This window comes from Talpa occidentalis, unplaced genomic scaffold (assembly GCF_014898055.3).
Source record: "Talpa occidentalis isolate TD23 unplaced genomic scaffold, MPIMG_talOcc4v2.1 talOcc4.2, whole genome shotgun sequence".
NCBI lineage: Eukaryota > Metazoa > Chordata > Mammalia > Eulipotyphla > Talpidae > Talpa > Talpa occidentalis.
The window spans coordinates 63,724,961-63,742,522 of NW_023602073.1; the positions used below are offsets into that span (position 1 = coordinate 63,724,961).

The 17,562-nt window shown below is 47.6% G+C and overlaps 1 protein-coding gene and 1 pseudogene across 2 annotated transcripts in view; both read right to left on the bottom strand.

The window, feature by feature from the left end:
- CCND3 (cyclin D3) overlaps positions 1-17,562 on the bottom strand; it is an 87,403-nt gene that overhangs the window by 54,183 nt on the left and 15,658 nt on the right. The window lies entirely within an intron of this gene.
- On the bottom strand, positions 336-1,784 carry LOC119251418 (60S ribosomal protein L13a-like; annotated as a pseudogene).

Here is a 17,562-nt window from a genome sequence, read left to right on the forward strand (position 1 = left end):
CTCAGTAAAGAAATCTGACGGTGACAGAAAGGAATGAGAGGACAGAGCAGCTGGTGGAGTGGGAAGGGCTTGGGGCAGCAGCTTAGGGGGCAAGCCTGGGGCTGGAGGAAGGGAGCGAAGGGGCTGGGAGGAGGCTGTCTGGTTCCTTTATTGCTGATATGTTTATCTTTTTTAATTTAAAAAATCAATAATCTTTCTTTTAACAAATTTAAACAGTTTAAGGGTATGTGTGTTGGCGGGGGGGGGGGGGGGGGGGGAGTATGATAGAACCCTCACTCCCCCATCTCCTGCTCCCTACTATTAAGAGTTCAGCCTGTAGCTTTCAGAGCTGTGCCACTTTCTATTATTTTTTCTTTTAGGAATTACCAGTAAATTTTATGTAGCTCAGACCAGAAGGCCATGGGGCTTGAGGACCTCTGTGAACTTGTTAATTTTCTTCTCCATGTTCTCTTCGGTCTGTTTTCAGAGTCTCTGGAGCTGTTTCTTTTCCCAGTAATGGATCTTGGCTTTCTCCTTCCTTCCTCTCCTTCCCCAGGGTAGCCGTCACTGCCTGGTACTTCCAGCCAACCTTGTGAGCCAAGCAAACTTCCTGATCAGCCTCAGATGCACGGCTTTTAAGGAAGTAGGAGCCACCATCCGATTTTTCCTCTCTCACGGTAGAGGGATCCCATCCAACCGAGCTGGTCCAGTGCGGCCTGGCCTTGCCAGGTCTTGTGGGGCCTCACACAGCTGGGAGCCCAGACTGGTAGGGACCACAGGATAGGTTGGTGTTCATCCACTTAGGGAGGAAGGTCAGGTATTTCAACTTGTTCCTGTTGAAATTCTCAGAAATGTGGGTGCCCTCACAGGCATGACCACCACCATCAAACCCAGCTGCATTCTGAGTCCCAGGAAAAGTTAGGGTTAATTAGGCAGCTTCAGGGGACAGTACAGGCAGGGACTTCAGGAGAGTTAAAGAGGCTTCTGAGATAAGGGCAGAGAAATTCAGGATGGCTAATGAGGGCAGTAAATTTTAAGGCTAAAATTTAAGGCTAATTGGGACAATAAAGTTTAAGAGACCTTGGACAGGAGAGGTAAAGGAGAAAATCTAAGATAAGAGCTGGGAAAATGGGCACATCTGCCCGATGGAATATAGCCATTAGGACAAAAGTCAATCACAAAACAGGATGATGACATCTTAGAGTGGAGGAAAAAAGGTTTAATATCCCCTATACACAGGCCAATAATGCGTCTTCTGCCCCTCCTTGACATCACTGCCTTGGAGCCGCTGCTTTTTAGTTCTTTAGTTTCTTGAATAAAGTTTGCTTCTCTATGCTTAATTATCTAAAAAAAAAAGTCTGCGAATTCCTTTTTACGGCTTCGTGGAACAAGAACCTGTGGTGGTTCCAGGGCTAGATTAACAGCGCACACCACCTTCAATTCCAATCTTGAAGAACGACACAAAACTGCTAAGGGTGAGGGCTGTGCTTTGAGCTGCAATTACTGCAACTTTCTTGAGAGATCTTTTCTTCCCCCCATGGTGACTTGACAGGGCCTACTTATCAGAGGTCTTAACAAGAACCACGTGTGGTCTCTGTGTCAGCTGTACAGCAACTTCAGAACAAACTCGAAATGTGAAATCTCTAGTCCTACCTCAGTCCTACAAAACCAGAAGCTCTGGGAGTCCTGGGGTGGGGGGACTGAACGATCTCAGTTTAACCAGCCCTCCAGGGGATAGTGCCTTTGCGTTCAACTTTGAGTACCTTAGCATTAGAATGTGCATTTGAGTCTGATTCCTCCCCCATCACCCCCATCCTTCTGGGAGCCCTGAAGGGGAGAGGTGGGCAACTTCATAGTTGTTCTTCTTCACTGCTCTCAGAGGCTGTAGGCAGTCAGCAGCCTAGGCTGTTCCTAGGACAGCCCTCTCCTTTCCAAAGACACCATTTCCATCTCTCACCTCCCTGCAACAGAAAGGTTGTGGCAGTGCAACCCCCTTGCTTTCACTTTCCCTTAGCTGTGTCCCCTCCCAGTTGAAAGGACCCCCTTCCCTGGGGTGTTGCCCTTTGCTGGATGGGGGGGGATTTGGGGGAACTTGCGAAGGTTGGGGAGGAAATGGGGTGTGGCTTCAATGAGGCTGGGTTGGAGGAAGGAGTTGGAGGGAAAGGAGAGAGAAGCAGGGAGAGGAAGAATGTCCCCATGTCACCCAGCTGCTTCTGCCTGCACCTGTTTAGCTGAGGCCTGAGGAGAGATACAGTAAATGGAACACCACCCACCCATCTCGAGGGCCCCTTCCCATTGCAGTGGGCCTGGGTTAACTGACAGGAAAACTGTGAATGGGTTCAGGTGGCTGAAACAAGGGGCTGGGGGAAACAGCTGTGCTCTTCTGGGGGGTGGAGCAACTGTCTTCTGTCCCCTCAGGCTCTCAGAGTTTGGGCAGAGGGTGGGGGTGGCTTGGTTGGGCCGTGGTCTGATTTCCCTCTGCTTTTGTGGGACAGGCTGCAGGGAGGGAAGCTGGAGGAGAAGCAGTGGCCACTGCCTCTGCCACATATGGAGAAGGTTCCCTATTGCTAAGCCCTAGAGTATTCCACAATGTTCTTTAGTTATTCTATGGCCAATATCCTTCACTTAAAAATCTTATTTTTAGAGCAGTTATAGGTTCACAGAAAGACTGAGCTGTGAAAATTTACTTTGCTGGGGAAGTGGAATGTCTCTAAAGCATCTCATTGAGACCATTGTGACGTGTAAATAAGGTCTACAGATTAGATCCCAACATTGTATCAACATTAATTTGCTGGCTTTTGTCATTCTTTGGGAGTTATGTAAGAAAAGACCTTAAGACTGCACACCAAAACATTTAAGGGTAAAGAAACATTATGTCTGCAATTTGCAGTCAAACTACACACACACACACACACACACACACACACACACACAAATAGGTAGGTAGATAGAATGATAAAGCAAATGTGATAAAATGTTAATACTTATGGAATCTGATTGAAGGCTATATGAGAAATTTTTGTAAATTTTTGGGAGGATTTTTTGTAAATTCTTGGGAGGATTTTTTGTAAATTCTTTGGAGGATTTTTGGTAAATTCTTGCAATTTTTCTCTATCTGAAATTGCCAGAATAAAAAGGTGAGAGGGAAAGTCCATTTACCAGTGCTGTGGTTCTCCCACTGAACGTTCTCTTAGCCTCTGAAGTTTCTGAGCCCAGATTTGGACAAAGAACTAGAGTTTCAAATGAAAGAATTCTGAGAATTGATGACTACAGTGGGGATTCAACTTTTGCTCTTGGAGACTATTTAGAACATGGTTCCTGTGGAATTACCTACATTACAAGTTATTTGCCAAAAATCCATTTTTTTTTTGTTTTGATGCACAGTACTACTCGAAGAACTGGAAGGAGCCATACCTATTTCATCAAGCTGCTGCCAGATTTCCTGTATCCTCATCAATATAATGAACCAGGAGAATCCAGGCTGTTCTTTAACACTTTTAAACATTTTTTTAAAGATTTATTTAATTATGCATACAAGAACTGGGGTACAGGCCAGAGGTGGGGGGGATGAGAAGATTCACCAGAGACAGAGTAGGGAGCAGAACAGGTGGATCAACTGAAATACATTGTTAAGGAGAGCAGTGGGGGAGACAGGAGAGGTCTGTTGAGCCATGTGGGTAGCTCCCTGGCTAGGGACTGAACTCATGTTGCAGTGGCTACAGATAAATTCATAGTGCTGAGACTTAACTCCTTGCGCCACCAGGGAGGCCCTGTTCTTCAACACTTTTAGAGATGAGACTCTCACCTTCTCTCACAGCCCATTCCAGCACTAGTCAGTTCTGACCATTAGAAGATTCCTTGATGAACTGAGCTGAAATCTATCTTTGGGGCACTGGAGCCCCTCTCCCTGGCCCTGTGTTCTGGAAGGTATTACAGAGCAAGCGCGCACACCCCCCACCCCCCATGATCTTAGTCATTCTCCCCCGACAAGCTTGGGTTTATCAAAGTCCTGTTAACAGTCTCAGATGGAATAGGTTTTTTGGCAACTACATTACACGGTTGACTCATAATGAATTTAGACTCAACTTAAACCACAGTTTTCTCTTGTATCTTAACTGCTACTGGTTTCAGCAGTTATCATCACCCAGTATCACATTATATTATCTGTTTGCTCAGTGTCCAAAAAAAATTCTACCCACTGATGGGTACCCTTTTTAAGGCAGTGGCTTTGTCTTGTTCTGGATCCCCAGGTCCAAAGTAGACATTTATAAATACATGCCAAATAACTTAATTCAGCATATCTATAATGTAGAAGTCATATCTCATTTATCCTGTGCCCATGTAATTCACACCCAGTGTAATTCAAATTGAGTCTACCAACAAGAGGGATCTCAGGTGACCTGTTTTGCAGAGGACTTTTTGTTAGCTTCAGAGCAAACTTTGTTCATGTTGGAATTTATATCGTTAGGCACAAGTCTGTTAAGATCTATTGGGGCCTCCCCGGTGGCGCAGTGGTTGAGCGCTGGGTTGCGAAGCTGCCCGTGGCCTCTGCAGCACCGGTTCAATTCCGGCTGCTCCCCGGCCACTGGAGGAGGGTCCCACATGGCATACAGACCTCTCCTGCCGCCCGCTGCTCCCCTCAGCAGTGTACTTCGGTCCTTCTGCCTATTCTGCTCCCCGCTCTGGCTCTGGTGAATTCTCTCAGCCTCCCGCGCTTCTGACTGTACCCAGTGCTGTATAAATAAATAAATAAATTGTTTAAAAAAAAATGAGTATATAAAAAAAAAAAGATCTAATCCCTGGCTCTCTCAACCACAACACATTGGCTATGTCTTCCAATGCCAAGTCATTCATTCAAGAAAGACTCTCCACTGAAGGAGTCTCTGCCCCAGGATCTTTGCACACACACCCAGGTAGCTAGGTCTCCTGTTGTTCACCTTCACGTCACTGTTCAAAAGCTTCCTTTACAGGGAGGTTGACACTACTTATCTTATTCAAAACTGTAAAATGTTCCCCTCTGCAGTACCATTCCTCTTACTCAGGACTATATTTAGTTTTGTCCATAATGCTTATCACCATCTTACAAGCTTTTAATTTCATAATTTATTGTGTTTACTGCTTGCTGTCTTTCCAACCAGTCCTGCCCTTGCTATACGAGAGGGAATTTTTGCCTGTTTTTGTTCATCAAAGGTACCCCAAGTACATAGAACAACATCTATGTACTTGTACATCTGGCACATAATAATGAATATTTGCTGAATGATGAATGGACAACTATTCTGAATCCAGGGATGTATTTGACATCAAGATGAGAAAGACACAAAGGTGCCAGCTGGTCACATGCCACTCATGCTGTCACTGGTAAAAACTTGCAATGGGACACACCTTCCTCCCTCCAGATGGCATCAATCTATTAATCAACTCCCTCAGTGTACAGCCTAGCAGTAAGACAAACAAAACAAAGTGCCATTAAAAACACCTTCCAGGGCCTCCCTGGTGGCGCAAGGGGTTAAGATACAACCTATGAAGCTGTCCGGAGCCTCTGCAGAACGAGTTCAATCCCTGGCCAGGGAGCAACCCACATGGCGCAGCAGACCTCTCCTGACTCGCCCTCTGCTCCCCTCAGCAGTGTTCTTCCGTCAATCTACCTGTTCTGTTCTCCACTCTGTCTCTGGTGAATCCTCTCACCCCCCACACCTCTGGCCTGTACCCCAGCTCTTGTATGTATAAATAAGTAAATCTTTAAAAAAAAATACCTTCCAAAAAATATTTTACTTATGCATACAAGAACTCAGGTGTAGGCCAGATATGTGGGGGTTGAGAGGATTCACCAGAGACAGAGTGGGGAGCAGAACAGTCAGATCTACTGAAATGCACTGCTGAGGGGAGCTGCGGGCGAGTCAGGAGAGGTCTGCTGTGCTACATAGGTTTGTTCCCTGGCCAGGGATCAAACTCATGCTGAAGTGGCTGGTGATAGCTTGATAGCACTGAGACTTTAACCCCTGCACCACCAGGGAGGCCCTATATTTTTATATTTTTTAAAAGGACAGGTTTGGAGACTCCCAGGTGGCACAAGGGGTTAAGTCACAATGCTATGAAGCTATCCCTGGCCAGGGAGATAACCCACATGGTGCAGCAGACCTTTCCTGTCTCACCCGTTGCTCCCTTCAACAGTGTATTTCAGTCAAATCCGTACATCTGGCCCGTACCCCAGTTCTTGTATGCATAAATAAATAAATTTTTTTAAAAAGGGACAGGTTTATTAGGAAAAGGAGAAAAAGAGAAGAAACTGCATAGTCACAGGTGGGCAGGAGAGCTCCAAAAAATATTTTAATGGCACTGGAAAAAATTATCCTTATATATAACTGGAGAAGCAGGGGCTACAAAACTGTAACCCCAATGACAGGCAAACCACGGAGATATTGTGGGTTCAGTTCCAGACCACCACTATTAAGCGGATGCAAAATAAAACAAGTCACATGTATTTTTTGGTTTCCCAGGATATAAAAGCCATGTTTACATGACAAATAGTGTCAAGTGTGCATTCAGTCTAAAAAATCAACGTGCATACCTTAATTAAATGTGACACGGTGAAACAAAGTGAGCACATGCTGTTGGAAAAATGGCACCAACAGACTTGCTTAACCAGAGGGTTGCCGCAAGCCTTCAATTTTAAAAACTGAAATATTTGCAACAATGCAAAGTTCAATGAAACAAGGCATGCTGGTATAGGAAATTAGCTCTCTATATAGAAGCAAGATGGGAAAGAATATGTTATACTACGTGTCAACAATGACTATTTCTAAGCAATGGGATCACAGTTCATTTTCATATGTCAAATTTATATTTTTGAAGTTTTATAATAAGGGGCTTCAGTTAAGCACAGCACTATGAAGCAATCCGCAGCCTCTGCAGCACAAGTTTGATCCCCGGCCAGCCAGGGAGCAACCCACATGGCGCAGCAGACCTCTCCCGTCTCGCCTGCTGCTCCCCTCTGCAGTGTATTTCAGTCAGTCTGCCTGTTCTGCTCCCTGCTCTGTCTCTGGTGAATCCTCTCACCCCCCGCACCTCTGGCCTGTACCCCAGCTCTCATCTGCATAAATAAATAAATCTTTAAAAAAAAAGTTTCTATAATAAGCAAGTATTTCTCTCATAGTGAGAAGAATCCCAGTATATGGGCACTGTTGTTCTTGTTATTTACCATCATCTGGACCATTCAACCCCACATGTCCTCACGAAGGCAGTGAGAACCCAGGTGACATCTTCCTGAAATTGTCTGGTTATTATCAGTAGCAAGTACACAGACACACATTATTGAAATCCTAAGATAGCAATAAGAGGAAGGTACCATTATCATCTCTATATTATAGATGAAGAAACAGAGGCTCAAAGAGTAACTTCTCAAGGTCACATATCTGAGCTCAAGCATGAATTTGAGCCTGGATTTTGAGCTCAGGCAATTCAGCTGCAGGATGGATGCTCTTTGCCACTCTTAACCGGCACTGGGACTCAAACTAGACCTCCCAGGGAATGATGATATAGAATGAATGGTGGTGGGGACTGTAATGAGAAAGGGTGGAGGCTGACATTTATTGGAGTTACCAGCTGCTTGATATACATTACCTCATTTAGTTCTGGCAGCTACCCTGGGGGAAAGATATTATTTTCATCTCTGTGTGACAAATGAAGATTCAGACACAGAATTGAACTTCTGCTATGATACTCTAAGCTCACTAACCCCACTGTCCTGTCCTTTCCTCCTCTACCATATGGGAATAATAGGTCCTACCTCACTGACTGTTGGGGAGTAATAAAGAAGAAAATATGGGCCTCCCTGGTGGCGCAGGGGTTAAGACACAACCTATGAAGCTATCCGTAGCCACTGCAGCACGAGTTCGATCCCCGGCCAAGGAGCAACACACATGGCACAGCAGACCTCTCCTGACTCGCCCGCTGCTCCCCTCAGCAGTGTATTTCAGTAGATCTGCCTGTTCTGTTCCCCACTCTGTCTCTGGTGAATCCTCTCATCCCCCCCCTTTGGCCTGTACCCCAGTTCTTGTTTGCATAAATAAATAAATCTTTAAAAAAATAGAGTCAAAACACTCATCATGGTGCACAGACAAAGAACATGCATAGGCAAAGCACCGATGCGAGTTGCTTCATAAATTTACTGCTGCTTCTAAAATTCTTGATTCCTAAGTTGACACTCTTTGAATGCAAAGGCGAGAAATCTTAGTGATAGTTTCAGGAAATGTCTGATGAATAAACGGAGCCACAGAGGAGGTGCCACCTCAAGGCGCCTTGAAGGAGCAGCAGCGCGCCAAGGGGGCACGCCCTGGAAGCAGAGAGGTGCAAAGTTTGTTCCTGTCCCTTACCCTGGTTCTCCCCTAAACCACACCCTGCTCTCCCTGGTGACTCTCCACCCCTGTTCCTCAACGCGGGTTTTCTGCTTCTTCTGCCCCCTCTGCCCCAGGTCCCTTAGCTCAGCTGCTTCCTTAATCAGAGGCCCACAGCCTCTGCAGCAGGGAGTGGGAGCCCCTGGCCCAGGGATGGCCCCGATAAACAGCTTGAGCCCTTGGTCGCAGAATCTGTCATCTCCAAAGGAATAGTAGAAACAAACCACTGGAGCCAGGGGGGAGACTGATAAGTCTCATGGCTGGGGGCAGGGAGAAGGGGAAGGGCCTCCACTCCACTCTGTCCTCCAGCCTCTGTGTCTGGGAACCCCTGCTGTCTTTCAAGACTCCCTTTCCACAAAGGGAAAGACTCCTTTGACTGCACCCCAGCATCCACCCCACCCCTTGCTAGTCTGCACTGCACACAGCATGGAATCCATTCTTGCCATTTCTTATGTTCAGTGGAAACTGCTCAGGTGTTGGAGCCTGGGAGTGTCAGGACACAGGCATTCTACCTCACGGGCCTAGCACAAGGCTTAGGAAACGTCTATGGGAATCACGCAATGACCAATAAACGAGGGTGGACGATTACACAGGCATTTAAGAATATATATACTGACAAAGGAAAGACTGTCAAAATGCTATGTAGACTGAAGTCAAGGTCTGGGAATTGAAAATTTTTCCAAGTCAGAATAAGCATTTTATATTTTAGCCACAAAATGTTCATTTCAGAGGCTATTTTCATTTTACTTGACAGAGCTAAGAATAATGCCTTTTGGGCTTCCCCGGTGGCGCAGTGGTTGAGCGCGGGGTTGCGAAGCTGCCCGCAGCCTCTGCAGTGCCGGTTCGATCCCCGGCTGCTCCCCGGCCACCAGAGGAGGGTCCCACATGGCGCGCAGACCTCTCCTGCCGCCCGCTGCTCCCCTCAGCAGTGTACTTCGGTCCGTCTGCCTGTTCTGCATCCTGCTCTGACTCTGGTGAATTCTCTCACCCTCCCGCGCTTCTGACTGTACCCAGTGCTTGTATGAATAAATAAATAAATAAATAAATCTTAAAAAAATTTAAAAAAAAAAAAAAAAAGAATAATGCCTTTTCCCTCTAGTTTTATATATACAAAACAACAACAAAAAAGATTCCTCCCCCACTTTCAAAAATGCTTTAACTAGTTATTAATTAGTAAGGTTTTTAAATTATTTTGATTAATGGAATATTTTGGTCACGTTCTAAAATGTACAAATTAGCTATTTCTGGATTTCCAGGCAAACTATTCCACCTTTTCAACAGTTGTTGCAAAGTGTAGTCTATAGCTTTATCATATATAATGTACTAATGGTCTGGATTCATCTTGTATAATGTCTGCTATTTAGATAAATTTACATAGCATTAAAGAAGCATATTTTAAAAAAAGGGGAAATGCAATACTGGGACATGCAAAATGACCCTAAATTGGTAAAAATAAAAAGATTGTATATGTACAGTATTTTTATTTTAAAAGAATAAAACTATGAGTGTAAATGCACAAAAAAGGGGGTTCTAAATGACACATATCACCCCTAAGATAACAATGGTTTCCCCTGGGGGATGAAATTTGGGGGGGGGTGAATTTATTTATTTATTTATTTTAATTTTTTTTTTTTATAGAGGCATGTTTTATTTATTTATTTGTTTGTTTGTTTGTTTTGTTTATACATGCACTGGGTACAGTCAGAAGCGCAGGAGGGTGAGAGAATTCACCAGAGCCAGAGCAGGTTGCAGAGCAGGCAGAAGGACTGAAGCACACTGCTGAGGGGAGCAGCGGGCGGCAGGAGAGGTCTGCGCGCCATGTGGGACCCTCCTCCGGTGGCCGGGGAGCAGCCGGGGATCGAACCGGCGCCGCTGAGGCCGCGGGCAGCTTCGCAACCCAGCGCTCAACCGCTGCGCCACCGGGGAGGCCCGGGGTTGAATTTATACCTTTATTTTCTTCCTATCTGTAATGTGTTTTTATAATGATAAAATTTGTTTTACTTTCATAATTATAATTTTTACCATTCATTTTAAAATTAAACATACATACAATTATTTTAGCAGCTGTTTAAATAACTGCACGACAATAATAAATAATATAATAAAGAGAGAAGACTAGAAGACTGGAAGAGAACACACGACATGTATACTGGAGCTCTCCTTGGGTGGTAAAAACTATGAATGATTTTTCTAACTTTTTCCTATTGTCTATATTATCCAAATTTGCTATCCTGAGCAAGTACCCATTTCATAACTTTTTAAAAACCTTAAAAATAAAGGCTGAACGAATGCATGACTTTCTCAAGCCCTGTGCCGCAACTGACTCAACAAGCAGGCGATTCAGGCCATCTCTCTGACCTCCCTCGCTCCACTATGCATCGAGTCCTCAGAAGGCCTGTGCTCCAATGCCCATGGATCCGTTCACAATGCCCCTCACCTACCACGCGCAGTGCTAAGGGGCTGGAGCAAGACTCCCTGCCTCTGGTCAGGTCAGTTAAGGTTCCTGACTCCCAAGCTTCCACATGCTACCCCTCCATCTCCAAAGACCACCCAGTTCTCCCTGGGGAGCTCTGCCCTCCACACCAGCTTTCTTTAGTGTCCCCCATCTTGGGATGTTCACTGCATGTGGAGTCTTTATCCCAAAACTTCAGGCTTGCAATCTTCTGGGCTCACATTATCCCCAACTCATTGACCCCCACCAACATCTATGAAGAGAGCATCACCCGGAGTGGTGGGCTCCATTGCAGAGACAAAGATGGTAGGCCCAGAACAGTCATTCTTCAGCTGGGCTGAATGAGAGAAAAAAGAGTGGGACCAACTAGCATGCATACCCTGTCCTCAAGCAGCTCCCCATGTGACAGGACTCAGGACACTAGGGTATGCCACCCAGGAGGTGGGGTCCATGGGAAGAGCAGCCGGGTGGATTTAAACTGGGCTTTGAAGAATGGCCAAGTTTTGGGGGGTGGTGGATAGGAGGAGGATTAAGAGCAGGAAGGCTGATTGTGAATGACAGCGCTAGAAAGGTGGGTTGAGCTCAGATGCTAGGAGAAGCGCAAGGATGAGTGGAATCTGGTTGAGTGGAATCTGATTTCACTGGCCCTGGGAAGCCTCTGATGAGCAGTGAGGCTGTAGAAACACGCAGTGAAACAGGCAGGGGCTTAGGAAGGTCTGGAGTAGGCCGGCAGTCACAGCAACAGCCCTGAAGCAAAAAGAGGAAATCCTAGACCAGAGTTTGTCCTTAAAGGAAGAAAGGTACATGCACTGAGTGTTGACCATGAGCAAATGACTAGCCTACAGTCTTCAGACTTTGAGACAGTCATGAGATGAGATGGCGTGATCACACAAGTCATCCAGCCCGTGGTCACTTGCTAGCAGGCAGTCCTCGATCGCCTGCATCCAGAGGCCAAAGCATCCTTTTCCCATTGCACTTCCTTCCATAACTTTCACACTCGCCAGCATCTGGCACTATGTTGGCCCAGTACATGCTAGAATGAGTGAATGAAGAAATGGATGAACATATGGTGGGATCCCAGGCTGACAAAACCTCTCTGCACACATTAAAAGGGTGGAGGTGGAGAAGTTAAGGGTAAATGGAAAATAAAACAAACAATCGTTTTGTCACCACTTCCTCTGGGGCCAGGTCACGGTTTTAACCGTGTACAGCAGGCACATGCAGTCTGGCACTAACTTGCACATCCACAGACGTACAGAGAGCTATTTATTTACTTCCTTTGTGGGGGTAAATAAAGATAAGCTCAAAACAGGCTCCCCCCAAACCACCAGGGGGGTCTTCCCCAGGTGTTGATGCAGCACTTGGCCTAGAGAAGTCACAGGTGGCTGCTGCCTTGAGTCAGCCCAGCTCCCTTTGTGCACGTGTGGACGAGCTTCACAGGGAGCCCTTGTATGCAGGGGTGAAGTGGGAGAAAGGGGGAGGGTGGCAGATCAAGGCTTCCTCCCTCCTCCTCCACTGTGGGCCAGGGCAGTAAAATTCACCATCCACTCAAGAGTTGACAAGTGGCATGGCACAGGCACTGGCCTGAGTTGGCACAGGGAGCTGGAGGTCTCTGCCATGTTAGTTCTTGGGTGGCTGAGTCTTGGGGGGGAGGGCTGGGAGCACCTCTGGGCAGCAGACATATACCAACTATTTGCGGATTCCATATTTGCAAATTTGCCTAGTCAATAAAACACGCTTGCAACCCCCAAGTCAGTACTCACGCGGCTGTCGCGGCCATTCACAGGCAGGCACAGACCGTGAAAAACTGGAGCCGCCAGACCAGCCAAGGTCGAAGGTGGCGACGTTCTGCCTTACCCTTTGGGCTCTTGTGCTGTCAACAAGTGTCCTCTGCAGTCAGTTTTGTGCTACCTCTGAGGGACTTTTGGCCTTTTTGTTTATTTCAAAGTTTAAAATGGCCCCAAATGTAGCGCTGAAATGTCCCTCATCCTAACGGGTTTTCTTACAAAGAAATGCCTGCTAGGTCAGCCTCATCCAGGCCTGGGTTACAGCGCTGCTGACATGAGTTCAATGTTAATGAATCAACAGGAGATATTAAATAAGGTGTCTTGAAATAGAAACACATGGAAAATGAGGTATTCTATCAAGCAGTTGTGAGTAGAGGTTTGAAGGAAGCTGATCTGTGTTTCCGCACAGAGACCGTTTGGTGTTCCTGAACTCAGTGTAGTGGCGACTTTAAGGACACAGCTATTGGAATAATGAGAAGCAACTGTATCTCAACATGGCAATAATTTGGGGAGCTGTATCTCTGGGCATCTTCGAAAATCAGTCTGCCATCTACTCATTCACTTACCACCATCTACTGAACCCCTCCCTGCTAATCCAAAATCCTACACGAAAAGCCAAAAACATGGACTGCAGACAGGGTTGCTGCCCTCCCTGACCATCTTAACTGCAGAGATGGGGTCACCGGACTCTGAAGCATTTATTTATTTATTTGGCCTAGATCACTGGGTTTATATACCTGGGCAGGGGCCTAAAACTTCAGCCAATGTCTTCATAAAGGCAAACACCTGTGTCTTTATTATCGCTAAACTCCATGTGCCTGAAATCTCCTAATGACCCTGCAAGGTATCACCCTCATTGACAGATAAGGACACTGAGGCATGAGAGTTAAGAGGCCACCTGGACCACACAGCCACTGGACAGCAGAGACAGAGGGCTTAAGCCACCTCCAGGGCCATGGAATGAAAAAAGACAGACAGACTGCATCTGGTAAGGATCTCGGCCCTCCCTCAGCAACGAGGAAGGGCCTCTCTCCTTAGACACGCCATAGGCGTGTTGTTTAGGAGCCAGAGAATGTGAAGTGACATTGGAAGATCACTCAGAGGTCCAGGCAGGAGCCAGCAGGGCCTGAACTAGGCCATGCCTCAGCGAATGAGGTGAGAGAGGCCAAAGTACACAGCCAGACAGACGGCCTGGGATATACTGTAAGAGGAAGCAGGAGCGAGGGCAGCTCTCTGAGGTGGGGAGGGTGCCATGCCTCTCTTCCTGTTCGAGCTGAGGGAACTGCAAGGCTAAGAGGGACCCAGAGAGGCATCTCAGACACCAAAGGCCCCACAGAGGAAGTGTCCCCACAGATTTCCACTCCCCATTTCCACTCCCCTCTTTTCTGGAGCAGAGGTGCCGATAGTGAACTTGGGTCAGAGGTATTGGAAGGCAACCCATCCAAACTGGAGTACTGGAGGGTCAGCCAGGGCTAGAGGAACGGGTGAGACAGGACACTCCCCTAGACTCAGATGAGAAGTCACAAACCTATCAACAGAGAATAAACAGATTCCACCCTGGTATGTGAGAGAGAAGTGAAACAGCAATGCCAGTGCCCACCCCCGCCCCCGCCCAGGGGCACACCCCCATGAACTGTGTGGCCTGCTGCTCCAAGATGGCAGGCGCCGGCTCCAAAGGAGGGCCTGCCATGAGCTTTCACAGGCTCCCTTTGGGTCTTTTAAGTTCTGAGCCACAAGGTTGCTTTCTCAGAGCAATGATGATCTGGTCTGTTCTCTGTGGGACAGCAGAGAGGGGGCATGAAAACCAAGAGCTTATATGCTCCATGAGGAAGGGATGGGGCCTATTTTGTTCTTTTCTCTTTTGCCCACAAGATCACAGATCACAGTGCCTGGAGCATCCATGTTGGGCAATCAGTAGACAGAAACTTACTGGATGAGTGAACAAGCCAGCAGTCAACACTAGACCCACAAGGCTGCCTGTCAGCATCTAGCCACCTGGAGATTCACATATCCAGAGAGGAGACCTGTCTCCCTCATTGTGACAAAGCTTGACCTCCTGCTTCAGCTCTGCTCACTTTCTGTCTGTCTCACAACTTGACTGGCCCTGAGAGTTCTGGAACTCTCCATCTCTCACCCTTTCAGTGTCTTCACCTCCTGAGCTCAAGATGATTATACTTGGTCCTCTCCATGACCTACCTGAGGTGTGGGGATGGCCCCCATCTGAAAAAAGTAGGGCCTCCAAGTGGGTAAACATGGTGCTCTACAGGGTGCCTTACCCCAATCCAACAGTGCTCCTGGAACAAGGGCTCCATAAGGACCTCCAAGGGCTTCTCCTCTCATGGGAGAATCAAATCCTGTACCTTTGAACAGAGATGAGGCAGTCCAAGGAGAGGGCACTAGCTACGGGGGGTGCAGGCCCCTCTGCTCTAGACCTCCCCCAGAGAGACCATCTGAAAACACATCTCTCTCTGAGGTTCCACTTCAAAGAGTCATCTTCCCACTTGTGATACGGGCTCTCTTGGTCCCTTCCCACATAGACCCTGTGGCAAAGACTGCTAGCAGCCATCTTCATTTTCCCTCCTTATACATTTTGTCTGGGGGCCCCACTTTGTATGATTCCCCAACTCCTTTGCAGCTAAGCATAGCAATGATCAACTTCTGGCCAAAGGGCTTAGGGATTTAGCCATTTTGGTGTCATGTCCTGAAAAGGAAGGGCAGTGCCCCCTCCTTCCCTTTCCTCCCTTCCCACTGGCTGGGCCATGGACCCAGATGTGTGGTGTGTGCTCTCTCCCACATCCAGGGACCTGGAGAGGCACCACCACAGGAGGCGCTCAGGTCCTTCACACTGTCAAGGGGTCCCGCCATGCATCGGGATCTGTATGAGAAATCTCCATTTTGTTTAAGCCTCCGAGTTTTGGGCCCCTGTTAGAGCAGTACCGTCTCCTCCAACGCTGATGGCTCACAGTCCCATTCTTTGGTGCCAGGGGGGTGATGGGTAAAAGACATGTGAGGGGGGACTTCTTCACTTGTGTCCTCAACCTTTTAGGTCCCTATCATTTAACTCCACCGGATCTGCATTCCCAAGTGTCAGCGAAGGCCTTCCAGGTAGAGAAGACACTCCCTGAATCCACCCTGCTAGCGCAAAATTAAGGCAAGTGGTAAAATAATGTCTCCTTCCCTTATAAGACACAATTTCTTTTCCCCTCAAATTGACCATTTCTCAAATTAACAAAAGCTCTTCACACTCAGGAAATCAATGCACCACCTCAGGCCAACTTGGTCCTGCAGGAAAGGCAGTGAGGAGAGGAAGGAACTGCGTGGCCTTCAGATCTGAGCCCGTCTCCTCTTCACCAGTTTCTAGCCCTGGGAAACCTCTTGGCCTTTCTAAGTCTCAGTTTCTTCTTTTACAGAATGAGAATAATAGTAATTGTTGGTAAGTCTGTGGGGAGGATCAGAGAGCTATCCTTGCAAGAGTCCTTTGCAGAGAATGCCTGACACATAGTAGGTGCTCACGAAATCATGGCTTATCACTGTGTGATAAGTACTGAGATAAGGCGGACACGGCTGAGTCACCTCCCCAGTGGAGGGTGGTGGGAAAGGGGGTGGAGGGGACAGTTGGGGAGCAGAGAATACAGCCATAAAGAGGAAGAGGGAGGCTGTGCTGGAGGTGCTATCAGAGAGGGGAGAGGCAAGAGCTCAGCGATGCCACATTGGGCAACAGGGTGGAGGGCACAGCTGTGCTATCTATCAGCTGCATCCAGCTCACACAATTTCTGTGCCCACCTCCTGCTGATCCCACCCTAGCGCTTCTGTCTAGGTTGGCTTCCCTTAACACCACTACCATTATAGCTGCAGTGTCAGCTGCTGTTTCTTGCCTCATCTTCCTTCCTGCCTCTGATATGGCAGAAGAGGAGGGGAAGCAGCTGCCTTGCCCAGCAACCTCCCTACTCCTCCTGCAGGTTGGAGCTGCCCAGAGTGGTGGTTAAGAGCCCTCGCTCTGCAGACAGAGCAGGCTGGGTTCCGTTCCCAACTCTAGCCCGAGTGAGCTGGTGACCTCAGCAAGTTATGTGCTTGTCTAATCCTTCAGTTTCCTCATCTGCAACACATGGATAAAAGCTGCTGAGAGGAAGGAATGAGGTCATGCATGGCCAGCACCTAGCACGGTGTCTGGCAGAGGGCAAGTGTCCCACAGATGTCAGCGATGACTGGGGCTGGTTTCTTGACCACACAGTCCGTGCTGTCACAGAGCTCCATGCTCAGAAGGGCCTTCCTCTTGGTTGAATGCTATGCTGTCACTGTTTTCAAACTTTCATATTTTTTGAACAGGCGTCTTGTGAATGATGTAATTGGTCATGGCTCTTATTAGTGGTCATTTATTGAGACTGCTGGCCAGAGGGTGGCCAGGTGAGGGAGGAGATGCTCAGGGCTGGAACATATTGGAAATGTGGGACATTAGGGGACCTTGGGGACCTCAGGGAGTGATTTAAATACAGTAGGACTCTCCCGGGCTGCCAGCAGTCAGGGACTGAGAAGGTAACAGGACTTGCCTACAGACCCTCATTGGGCATAAGCTGCTCATTACCATCACCACCCCCGACAGCCAGGCCAATGGGCAGCCGCTGGCGTCCACTACTGTCTCCCTCTTTCAACCATCCTTCCACCAAGAGAAAAGAGGCCCTACATGCCTCAGGGAAAACACCCATCCATCTGCTGCCTGGATTTGGTCCTCTAAGTGCCAAGGATAGAGGCCATGGAGCTCAGAGTTTATAGGAATGATGTCCAGGGTCCCTCCATCTTTGTATGAGGAAATACTATGCAGTGGGAACCAGTGTTGCCCTGAAGCCCCTCAGGTCCAGCAGAGTCTCTCTGTTTAGGATGGAAGTAGTATGGGGGTGACACGGCAGAAGGAGTGTCCATTATCACTCCTGGTGACCCAGCCTTAGGAAAT